The following is a 7,468-nucleotide window of genomic DNA, read 5'->3' on the forward strand; positions in this document are numbered from 1 at the left end:
ATGCAAATTTTTGTTTAATTTTATTTCGGGTTTTATTTTATTCTGTTTCATGTCTTAATTTACTTTATTTGTACTGTAATCAAACAAAACAAACTAAAATCTGAAACAAAAATAGGTCAGAATTTATATTTAAATCATTTGCACTGCCATTTTTTTGCATCAGTACAATTTTGATGCATTGCAACCAAACACAACCTGAAGGACAATGCGACCAAAGTTTTATTTTGGATTCATTGTGGAGAAATTAGAAATTACAGATTATTGAAAATCAATTGAGTAGGCCTTTTTTTTTCTTCTTCTTCTTTATTTATTTATGGGCAAAGTTCTTAAAGTATCCCTATGATTTAGGAAATTGACTAACTCTACCCTTACCATTTACATATTGTCTGAAAGTATCTTTAAGTTTTATGACAATTGGCATTATTGTTAACTATTAACAGAAAAAACAAAATGTCATATTTGTCCTTAATTATTCTTCAAATTTTCAAAATAAAACTCAACTGCTTTGTTACTAGACTAGACAGAGATTCTGTCTACAAAAAAAATTTAATTCAGGTTATACACGTCTCTTTCATTCTCAATGACAAAACCCAGATAAAAAAATGGATTTTAACCGATTATTCTACAACACTTTTACTGTTTTTTCATTTACAATGGAAAAACAAATCTGGAATAAGAAAAGAAAAGAATTTAAAAAAAAAAAATGGAGCCCCCTCGCCTAACTAATCAAGCCTCCAATTGAGTCCTCTCCCCTCTTGAAATTACATTAGCAGATGATGAAGTAAAAGACGAAAAAAAAAGAAAAAGAATGGGTCAGGACCAAGCAATGATAAATATTCTACCCCAACATCAGAAAAAAAAAATCACATCATTTTCAGACGCGACTGCGTTATTTTTCGGAAGCAGCCAGACACCATTCTACACTTTGATCGAAGTCGATAAATGAAGCGCACCTCCGACCGTAGGAATGGGAAATTTCTGAGCGTCTCTAGAAAAGGTTTTTCTTCCATGGAAGAGCAATGAGAGAGGTAGGATTGTAATGGTGGAAGTCATGTACTTAACTGGAAAAAAAGAGAGAGAGAACAAGATTATTAGGTAACGAACAACAACTAGAGGAGAGGAGTGAAAAACTGGAGCTGCTCAAAGGTTGCTCCAGTGCGTACATCTTTGATTGCATGGCTAGCTGAAGCTTTGAAATTGAGTGGAGGCCTTACTACTGCAACAGCGGTTGCACGTTGCACAAGTCTGGAGGCCTTACTATCGCAAAGACTCTGAGACGGAGTAAAATCATAAAGGGTATTTTTAGAATTTTAAAAAATATATTAATCATGTGATGTCATGAAACGTGATGAAAAATTAATGGTAATGAATGTTTTAGACAATTGACATGAAACGTGATGAAAAATTAATGGTAAGGGATGTTTTAGACAATTGTTAGAAAACTTAAAGATACTTTAAGATAATATATAAATAATAAGATTAGAGTTAGTCAATTTTCTAAATCATAAATATACTTTAAGAAATTCATCCTTTATTTATTGGTGGTAGCATATATGGACCGATGGACTTTAAAATAAGGTTCTAAAAGATACCTGTTTCAGAATTCGAATCTGAATCCAATGTGCTGTGTTTGATCGATTTATAACACGATGGAATATGATTGTACCCTTTTTTTATCAAAAATGATTCCATCCTCGGACTAGGCCCTTTGTTAATTCTGTGTATCCCCCTAAGGGTTCCATTGCGGCTTTTTGCTTGAAATGAAATAAAGTTATCTAACTTCTCTTACCCAAAAAAAGAACCTACCTATTGGGTGTCAGGTTAGTTGATTCCCTTGCAAGTTAACGCAGCGCTAGCACTACTGTATTCCTTGCGGTACTTAATTAGGGCATGCCCAATGATTCCTCTGTCCTCGTCCTCTTACTTCTCTTTGCACTAAAAAAACCAAGGACTCTGAAAATGCATCCGAACTCTTCCTTCATGAGCTTGCATATTAAAAGCAAAGCATGTTTGATAATTTATTATATATCCTTAGAACTAACAGGCTCATGCCATGTGTGGGGTTGTAATGGGGCCCAGTGGCCCAGCCCATGAGCCCAAAAGGGTTGAATATACAGATAACAGATTAGGACCTGTCCGGCCCAGACTCACCCGCAAGGCCGCCGCAGGTAAATGGTTGCTGCCTATTTTGAGACTGTCTCGTTGACAACTCCCAACTAATTCGTTTTATTTTGAAACCAAATCAGCCCCCAACAAGATTGCCCCCCACAATATTTCACGGCACATCCCTGCCATGTATTGAAAACATCTCTCGATGATGATATCTCTGTGAAATGTTGTTGGGGGCTGATTTGAACTCTTTTATTTTATGTCAGCAGTTCAGCTTCTCTCACCCTTCCTGTTCACGCACAACTAGTTTTTTTATTTGGGCGCCTTCACACGATGCGTTTTCTCTCTCTCTCTCTCTCTCTTAATTTTTAAAGAATACCAATATCATCGGCTTTAGACTTTAAGCAAACGCTTTAAAATACCACTTCATGATATGCCACTCTCACACAACAATTAACAAAACATATTAATATATTTAAGCTCACCTTACCCACATCCACCTGCCCAGTTGCTCCATTCTCTCCTCCAATTTAGTTCATACAATTATCATGCCTCCACATGACCCCTACCACCACCAGATCATATTTCCATCTCCACCAAACGATTGTTGATTAATTTAGAAGAATTAGGGTTTTATGTCTCTGTAATTTTCTACTATTTGTGTCCTTTATGTTTGTGTGTGCTTTGTGTCAGACATATATGCTTCTTCTTTCTTTCTATTTCTGTCATATATGGAAAATGGGGCTGAATAAATTCTTAACAAACTACAGAGAATCAATTAATCAAACTCAATAACCAAGTAGTATTGTAATTCAATATCAATTTCTCATTAAAAGAAAAGGACAATCAAAACAGAAGATGGATAGAGAGTATGCCTGTGATGCAAATCAAGCCAAGTTGTCAGGTCATCTCTCAAGGTCGGTATTTGAGTCAGGCAGTCGAATTGAGCAGGATACATCAGAGGAACTACAGATATCAGAAACAAAGGCGGAGAATAAGACGACAATGGGTGTTGCAAAGAGGACGAGACCCAATGGCACCATCCACTCTTGGCTGTTGGATTCATAGTACTCTAGCTTCCACCAGAACAACAGTATTCCCCCTATAACACTTACGAGAAGGAAGCACAAGCAAGCTATCGGTGTCTTTGTAGCCCTCTGTTGGGATCCGTTTCGAACCAAATCGCTCTTTTGCTTTGATGATCCCATGGCACTAAGAGCAAGATCCCGAAAAGGTTTCATCAGTCTAGCCAGCTATCCTGGTTCCTGAAAAATCTGAGAAGAAAAGAGAAAAAACAAATTGAAAGAGAGGGTTGCTGCTGAATGCTTTTATGTAAGCTTGTAATTGTGACAATAATACAAAAAAAAAAAAAAAAAACTAAAAAGAAAGGTAATTCTTCCTGGATACTCACCTAAGCAGACATTAATGAATCTACAAATACAAGAGTTGGGAGAGAACATATAAAGTTTCCCGATTTTGTTGGGAAAAAAAGATGAACTGAGCAGAAGACACAACACATAGGCCGGAGACGAAGAACATGGAATTGTTTCCACCTAAGAATACAATGGATTCCACCAACTAGTTTCCTTGGTTTTGGCTACAAAATATATATACTGTTATTTACTATTTATATGACGATTGTGTCAAAGTCACAATAGAATGGAATCCTGAATAAAGTTTAAAATATGGGAGGACTTAACTTGTTATATATACTGTATTTGTGCTTTGCCTTTCGCCTGTAAGTCGTTTATGTAGCTTGAGCCGGTGCTTTACTAGGCTGACAATTACCCACGAATCCACCGTTAACGTTAAAGGGGTTCGACATCGATTGGAAGCACAGAGAGGTTTAGAGATGATAATTGATGCAGTTTTGAATATGGAGGTCTTATTTATAGCAGCAGATCCGGAGTAGAACATGGTTTTTATAAAGAGGAAACTGTCGCTATGAGTGTGACAGAGACCAAACCCAGAATGCCTGAAATACAACTTGTAAAGATGTGAGAGTCTGCTGGTGAAGGCTGAATTTGGTAATGAAAATATGGTGCTGAAGCTGAACTAATCAAGAGTAAGAGGGCACGTTGACTCTCTTTCGCTAGTTACATTTGTATAAGGTTAACCGTGGAAGTTTACCCCACGCTGAAGCTTCACCAGAAGGTCCTCCACTCGGTGGGAGAAAAAGAAAACCTTTTTATTTCAATTTCCAGTGGCTACTCTCTCTCTCTCATCATCATCATCATCGTCTTGATAATTGAAAAAGAGAACTCAGATAATCTCGAATATCCATTCCTTTTTGCAGGGTCATAAATATCTGAAAAAACGTTATTCAGAAGATTTCATGTCAGAAACATGTCTTGAAAGTCGAAGTTGGATTACGGTCCGCGGTGCCATTGAACTGATTGAAGTAGTCTATCAAACTATCAAGTATCAAACCGTCGTTTACCATGCCGGTCGACCTCGGACTGGTGACCCGGTCAAATTACCAGTTCGGGTCAACCTCAAACTGCTATTTTACAAAAGACTGTTGACTTGATGGACCACTGGTTGACTCATCTAACCCGTCTAGCGGGTTGCCGGTTTCTTCTATTATTACCCTGTATTTTTTGAACTTTCTGTATCAAAGAAAGACATCACAAATTTACCCATTTATCCAGACGATTGAACCACTGACTCGTTGACCTTGAGAGGAGAATGGTTCAAGTTTCGAGACGGGTTTAAAACACACTTCTATGGAGCAATGCCTTGTAAGTTGTAATTAATTAATTAATATTTGTTTGCTTGTGGTGGAATCATCTCACGCATACAGCCATACACAAAGGAATTGGATTGCATTTAAGGAGGAAATAATTTAAGGACCCGTTTGGTTCTTATGAATAGGAGTCTGAAATCGGTTCGGATTCAAATTGTTTGATTGGACGGATTTAGAATCCCATTTGCATTTCTGTTAGAATGGCATTTTCTCATTTAAAAGAATGGTCATACTCTCCCCTTTCCTTGGGAATGAGGACCCCTTTGAGCCAATTCTGACGAGGGGAACAGATCATTCCAATTCTGATTCTAACTGTAAACCAAACAGACCCTAATATAACTGTTTTGTTCGATTCTTTTCTCACAATTTCTTTTTATAGAATTATATGCAAGAAGGTGCTAGCTTTAGTTTGATTAGTCAAACTAGTTAGTTATGACTCTAATTAGAACTCTTTATAATTAAAGTTGACCAGCATTAGGCTACTTCTAAATCTTATTAGGGATTAGGATCAATAAGAAAGGGTGTTGTCTATGCGGCATGTGACCCACAATATCTGAACTCCAAATTAATTATAAAGAGTTGTCAACAATTAATTAAAGTGTAACCTACACATATGTCGGGCCCAATAATTGGCCCATTAAACTTTATGTTTAATCTTGGGTCTCAACCACTCTATGAGTTCAAGACTTTATTTGGGCTAAATTGATGTCCACCAAGTATTTAAAGCTTTAAATACGGATACAAGGGCTAAAATTATACTTCGGTTTAATTTTGCATGCACTTGGATGGAGTGTAGTTGTACGTCGATAATCGATAAAAACCTCATCAGCTCTAAAGTTTTACATTACACTCTTCCACCCATCACTATTTTCAAAAAAGTAATGGTCACTTTCTGATGATGCTTTACACTGATTCCAAATACATCCTTAGTTTCTCGGCCAATGTAAAGAGAGAATTTAATTCCTTCAATGTGAGCACTCAAACAGTTTTGAATTCTTAAACTTGGGATAAGGAGCCATGTTCTTTGAAACTTGAGCAATTTAGGACCACCAATTAATCCATCCAATGTTTTAAAATCAACCCGAAATCGGAACTACTTTGGCCACCGATTTCTGGGTCAGTAATTCGATCATCTACTTCGAATAGACAGCTTGTTCCAATTTAAATAATTAAAAAATATATATATAATTAAAAGAAAAGAACAACTAAAAAAATGTTTTTTGAATTGAATGAGTTGATAATTCGACTGCCTGAGCCTATAAATCACTAACTAAGTTAGTAGTTCTTGGCCAATGAATAGGATTAAGGGTGAAACAGAACTAGTTGCCTTAACAATTCCCAGGCCAAATGACCTAACCGTCCGCATCAACAACATTTTGAAAACATTGAATCCATCATTGATAGTTAGAAGAAGAGGAGCGTTTTCCAAACAAAGATCAATTAAGATGGACCACTTCAGTATGGCTATACGTTGAATGTTATTAATTGAAGGTTCACCATACATCTATCCGGTCTCTGTCTCACCTCTAAAAAGCGGTTGAGTTCTAGCTCACCTTGGAAGGTATGTTAGAATGCCTCGCTTACAACCTTTTTATAAAAACACACAAGGTCCGGGTATGGATGCCCTAAATTTATCCGGGAACGGTTTGAAATTAACTGATCAAACAAAACAATTTCTTGGCTCCTTATAGTATGACCTCTATATAAAACAAATCGACCTCAAGCACCCTTACATTCTTTAATATATCCATCTTTTATCTGATCATGGCTTTGGAGATTCTTCTGACGCAGTTTTTTATGTTTTCATAATTATAGCAGTAAGGTTTCCATCAAGGTGGATTTGGAATTAGAATGATCCATTCCCATAATTTGTTTGATTTAGATAGAAATGGAAATAAAAATTAAAGTCAGAAGGAATGGAATTTCATTTCTAAGAGGGGCAGTGAATGACCATTTTCTCAAATAAAGAAATATCATTCCAAGAAGAATGGGAATGAGATTCCGATTCTACCCAACCAAACAATCGAAATCGGAATAGCCCATTCCAACTCCGATTACTCCAATTCCAAACCCCTATTCCTACAAATCAAACGGACTTTCAATTATTTTCTTAGAATTAGAAACTTGCCACGGCCCATGCGCGACACCATATTAAACCAGGCTTGCACGGGCTATGTCTGTCAGGTTCATTTGGTTTTAGGTAACAGGCGTGGCAGGTTGAAACCTACCTAGCTACTGCATGCCTACTAGATATACAAGATTAATATATGGTCTGGCCCAAGGTTTTATGGGGGCCTTTTAGTTGAGTATGGATTCAGTCGTTTTTGACTGTGATTACAGTTTTTGCAGCCATGCATAGGAAATATCCTTTTATTTATAAAAAAAAAATATTTTTAATATATAGTTGCAAGTGACTGTGAACAGGTGTCGAGATATATAACAGTATTTTTTTTCCTCTATAGGATTACACAACAGGATAATCCATCCTTAGACCAAATCCTCCAACTCGGGTGAAGGGGCTAAGAAGCCTTACCAGTCAACCATTTGTCACCTTGTTCAATGTAGCAGTAATTAGTTGATGAGAGTATGTCTTAATTTACCAGATTCACTAGA

The 7,468-nt window shown here is 36.7% G+C and overlaps 1 long non-coding RNA gene across 3 annotated transcripts; it reads right to left on the reverse strand.

Annotated features, from left to right (window-relative positions):
• Positions 1–323: 323 nt before the first annotated feature.
• LOC148801125 (uncharacterized) lies at positions 324–4,192 on the reverse strand. Of its 3 annotated transcripts, XR_016084250.1 has the most exons (4): positions 3,521–4,051; positions 2,985–3,383; positions 1,164–1,271; positions 586–1,061 (listed from the first exon to the last, which is right to left on the reverse strand). It is a non-coding gene; the product is annotated as an uncharacterized LOC148801125 (long non-coding RNA). The 3 variants fall into 3 exon arrangements; XR_016084249.1 differs by having other exon boundaries at positions 324–1,271; positions 3,521–4,035; XR_016084248.1 differs by lacking the exons at positions 586–1,061; positions 1,164–1,271 and having other exon boundaries at positions 2,888–3,383; positions 3,521–4,192.
• Between the last annotated feature and the right edge of the window lie 3,276 nt (positions 4,193–7,468).

The sequence above is a fragment of the Nelumbo nucifera genome, chromosome 3, assembly GCF_055504915.1.
Source record: "Nelumbo nucifera cultivar China Antique chromosome 3, China Antique-T2T, whole genome shotgun sequence".
Classification (NCBI taxonomy): Eukaryota; Viridiplantae; Streptophyta; class Magnoliopsida; order Proteales; family Nelumbonaceae; genus Nelumbo; species Nelumbo nucifera.